The following is a 5,236-nucleotide window of genomic DNA, read 5'->3' on the forward strand; positions in this document are numbered from 1 at the left end:
ATCCCTCCATGGCCTCTGCATCAGCTCCTGCTTCCTGACCTGCTTGAGTTCCAGTCCTGACTTTCTTGTGATAAACAACAATGTGGAAGTAAGCCAAATAAACCCTTTCCTCCCCAACTTGCTTCTTGGTCATGATGTTTGTGCAGGAATAGAAACCCTGACTAAGACAGATATGCAGCCACAATTTTTTTTGTATACATATTTATGTCTTGGGTACATATGTGTATACAAGTATGTGTATGTGTGTGAGCCAAATATAATCTTGGATATTATCTGTCTCACATCTTCAACAAGTATGATGCACTACAACCAGCTTTTGTATGTGGATTCTGAGACCCAAACGCATGTTCATGCTTGCATGACAAGCACTTTACCAGTTAAGCTATGTTCCCAGCTACCAGCCTTGCATTTTACTGGTAGCAGTGAAAAGGGGGGATTGACTTAAAATACCATGGGTATTTGTCTCAATGGGCAAACATCTGAGTTCAAGAAAATATAATAAAGGCTTAGCATCAATGATTCTTGAAACTAAATGATACATAGGGCTGGAGATATATAACTCAGTTGGTAGAGTGCTTGGCTAACATGCATGCAGTCCCTAGATCCACTGACCCCAGCAACATAAAAACTTATGGGCACAATGGCATACACTTGTAATCTCAGCACTCAGGAGGCAGCATGATGAGTCATTCTCAGCTACATAGCAAGTTTGAGATCAACCTGGTATATGTAAGATATTGTGTAAAGAAAAAGGAGATGGAGAAATGGCTCAGTAGTTAAAAGCAGTTGCTGTTTTTTCAGAAGACCTGGATTTGATTCCTAGCACACGTCAGGCAGGTATTGTCAAAGGCCCTTCTTGCTTCTTTGAGTACCTTCACATGCATGGTACACAGTAGAGATAAGCAGGCACACATATACACAGAAAAAAAAACATTTAAAGTGATGAACATTTCCTTTTTTGCTAGAGTATTTTATAAAATCTCTATCAAATAAATTTAGGGTTGTTATATGAACAATAGTTTGAAAGGTCATAAAATTAGAAAAAAATGTGTTCAATATTTAAATGCTCAGAAAAGCATGCAGAAATAGAAAAAAACAATCTATAGGTAAATGTTGGATTCTTTAACACATTTATTCTAAATCTTATTTCAAACTTCACGAGTGTAGAGAGATGTATAATTTGCTTTGTTGACGTTGTACTCCCCATATAGTTTTTTTACATGTGAAAAATCTGGTTTTGGTTTTCTAATAAGTGTAATAATTTCTAGAACAAAAGGAAAAAAATCATCTGGCAAAAGTGAGTACAAGAAAATATAGAAGCAGAGCAACTACCAGGAATTAACTTATTTGCAGCCACACACTGGTCATAAATTATGTTTTTGTTTTCTTAGAAAAAGCAAGAGGATGGATGGAAACACATCTGAAAATATAAGAATAAGAGACTTTAAGATAAATCTGAATGACTTAGAAGAAAATGGAAAAAAAAATAGAAATGTACAATGAGATGATTTCCATGAATACCAAAACACCCCAACCAAACAACAACAAAAACAAAAACAAACTGAAACAACAACACCACCACAACAGTTTAGTTAGAAGTTGTGAGTGTCGTAGCCAGAACAGAAAAGATGACATTACTGCAGAATCTCTGGTGTACCAGCCACCTCAACAATGACAGTTCGGGCATCTCTTGCCCCATGAAGCTTACCATTCCCATTGTGTGCTGCTGTAGTTAAGGGAATGAAACAAGTAAGGTAAGAGCCCTAGAGCAGGTGAGCCATTGGGACAGTGGAACGCAGAGATCTGGAAATGAGGGAGTCTTGCTTTCTGTTTGTGGGCCATGGCGTAATTGCTATTGTCCTTAGCAGCTGGGAGCTGCAGGAAAGAGTTCTGAGCTCCAGTCAAGACACATAGCTTGCCTCTGAGGCAGAGAACCTCAGGTAGGAAGGTCAAGAGGCCTGAGAAACTGAGGCTCAGAGCTCACATGTTTTCAGAAAGGTCACTAACTCACAAAAAGGTTCAACCAAAACCTGCTTTATTCTCCCTTCAAAGAGGCTGGGATCCAGGTTCAAAAATAGTTCTGCTGTGGGAGCTGGAGAGATGGCTCAGTGGTTAAAAGCACCGACTGCTCTTCCAGAGGTCCTGAGTTCAATTCCCAGAAACCACATGGTGGCTCACAACCATCTGTAATAGGATCCAATGCATTTTTCTGGTGTGTATCTGAAGACAGCTGCAGTGTACTCACATATAATAAATAAATCTTAAAAAAAAAGTTCTGCCTGTGTTCAGCTGGATTCCATCAGGTTAGGTACTCACCTAGCTCACCGCTGCTCACCTAGTTCATCTAGACTCTGCTGGACTCTGCTAGATTCAAGAAGGCTTCGCTGGATTGGACTTACCAGGAATCTGTGTTGGGCAGGGTTAGACTTGGTTGGATTTGACTGGGCTCCGTTAGGCCTCAGGTTTTTGTTTTTGATTTTTTTAAGAGTTGTTATTTATTTTTATGTTTATGAGTATGCTGTAGCTGTGCAGATGACTGTGAATTGTATTTAGGACCTCAGCTAGCTCTGATCAACCCCGCTCGGCCGCTCCAGCCCAAAGATTTATTTATTATTATACATAAGTGCTGGAATTGAACTCAGGACCTTCGTAAGAGCAGTCGGTGCTTTTACCCACCGAGCCATCTCTCCAGCCCCATAGGAGTCAATTTTTGTTGTTGGTGGTTTTTTGTTTGTTTGTTTTGTTTTGTTTTGTTTTGTTGAAGGCAAGCTCTAGCTGCTAGATTCGGCTTGAGCCTCGGTAGGATAGGTGAGGCTAGGCAAAACTCAACTAGTCCGCTTTGGACTCAGCTTGTCTGGGACTTGGCTGTGTTCCGCTAGTCGGCAAAACTCAGCTAGCCTACTCTGGATTCAGCTAGGTTTGGCTTGGCTGGGCTGGGCTGGGACTGAGCTAGGTTCAGCTATACTTGGTTAAACTTGGTTGAGACTAAGTTAAATTCGGTTAAGCTTGGCATGGCTCCATTTGGTTCCTCTCAGTGAGTCAGGACTGGGACTTGGCTAGTCTCTAAAGGTACTTGGTTGGGTTTGGCTTTGCTCGGCTGGACTGGATTGACTGGGTTGAAATCGGCAGGATTCGGCTACGTTCGGGTATCCCAGGCAAAGCATTATGGGGGCTTGGCTAGGTGGGCCTCAGCTTTTCGCCGGAGATCGAAATGAATCCGGTGTGCTCAGGTAGGCAACTCTGAACTCTCTGATTGGGGTGGCGGCACGGGAATTGCTTAACACACTGAGAATCTTGAAATGAGATACGAGAGCTGTGCGGAAACAGTGGCTAGGTACTTTCCAACTGGCTCAGGCGGTTTTTGGTCCTCCCGTATAGGTCTTTGTAGCTCTGTGATGGCTGGAGGGTATCGCTGCAGCAGAGAAAGCAACAGAAGACCCAGGAGTGACCGGGTGAGTATCTGGGCATTAGGAAGGACACCTGACCTCAAAGCGGTGGTGGCTTTTTACCCTCCTTATACGACAAAGGAAATTCTTACTCTCTCTGCCTTTCCTCTAGGTCAGAGAGCACTTGCATCCCTTGGCGCCTTTCCATCACCCTCGAACTGCGTTCCTCTATGGAGGACTCGCAGGAATAGTAGGTGTTGAGGTGTGGGCTTTTATTTATTGGCTGATCTGGCACTGTTTAAGCCTCAATGTTTCCAGGGCCAGGCCAAAATGGAACAAGATAACTCGTTCTGAACAGAGCTTGAGTGCCCAAAACGAATGGCCCGAGTGGGAGCTGGCTTTGAACAGCCACAGACATGAGTTGGCAGGAGACCAGGAACTATCTAGACCACACACTGATGCGTACCAAATGGAAACGCCTAAATTGTTTGCCTGAAGACATCATAACATTTCACAGAGAAAGATGCTAACTTTGACGTTTTCTGAGTACAACTCCAAAGTTACATCCAACAACAATGCCTCAGAAACAGTTTATCACAGTTCTTCACGAGGCTAGTGTCAGTGAGGAGAAACTGATTAAAGAACGGAATTGAGAGACTTTTCCCCAGCCTTATGCTTTAAAATACATTATAAAGTTGTAAACACACACACACATGCACACACATGCACACATTTTCTGAAATTCTCTGAAGCTTATTTACAGTTAATCCTCCCCCTATCACCCGGTCAGCCTTCTGTCTCTGGGTGATTCTCCTAGGTATTTCATATGAGCAAACTAATACAGCATGTAGTCTTTTGTGACTGGCGTCTGTCACTTACTAGGGTGTTTTCAAGGTTCATTCATATTATATAGCACCATCAATTGTCTGCTCCTTTGTATCACTATATGGGAAATATTGAATTTTGTTTTGTTTTGTTTTTCATTCATCAATTGAGGGACATTCTGAATTTTCTACATTTTTTGTTATTGTGGCATGTGTGGACATTGATGTAAAAGTTTTTGTTTAAATATATATATATATGTGTATATATATACACACACATATACATGTGTATATATATATATATATATATATATATATATATATATATATATATATCCATTATGTCTATGAATCTAGGAGTGGAATGGCTGTCCCATCTGGGAGCTAAATGTTTAGCTTTTTTGAGCACTTCCAAACAGTTTTCCTATGTGACTCCACTATTTTCTGTGTAAACAGTAAATGGACACGCATTCCAATTTCTCGGCAACTGTAACTGCTGCAGGTCCAGTTCTGCTGCCTTTGGGGCATTCTAGCACTGTTGTGCACCAGGCTGGAATGAAAAGAACAAAGCTTGCCCAGGCAGTGTAGGTCCACAGGACCATCCTTAGCCTGAGTGTCTGGGAGAAAAAAGCCTTCTCCAATACGGTTTTCAGTGTTATAGCTCTCTTTATTGGAGGGTAATAATGGCTGTATGAACCTTGTGGAGCGGCTAGGGGTGTTTTCAACCAACTTCATTGGTTGGTACTGAGGTGCTAGAAATGCCTCATTTTCATGAGGAGGAATTCCAGGCGTTTGCTGGACTTGTCCTTCTAGGGAGAGAGGAAGTTAAACCTGTAATTTGGACACCAGGCTACCTGACTCCCTCAATGGTGGTGGAGGTGAAGGTTGCAAAGATACATGTACAGGAGCATGCAGAAGCCTGGAAGAGGGAAGGAGAGACCCTTACTCCTGCCAGTCTGAAGATGAGATTATCAGGGTTTGAACAGGTCTCAACCTCACTCATTCCAGACCCGTTCCCCCTAGTCA

Source organism: Mastomys coucha, chromosome X, assembly GCF_008632895.1.
Source record: "Mastomys coucha isolate ucsf_1 chromosome X, UCSF_Mcou_1, whole genome shotgun sequence".
NCBI classification, from domain to species: Eukaryota; Metazoa; Chordata; class Mammalia; order Rodentia; family Muridae; genus Mastomys; species Mastomys coucha.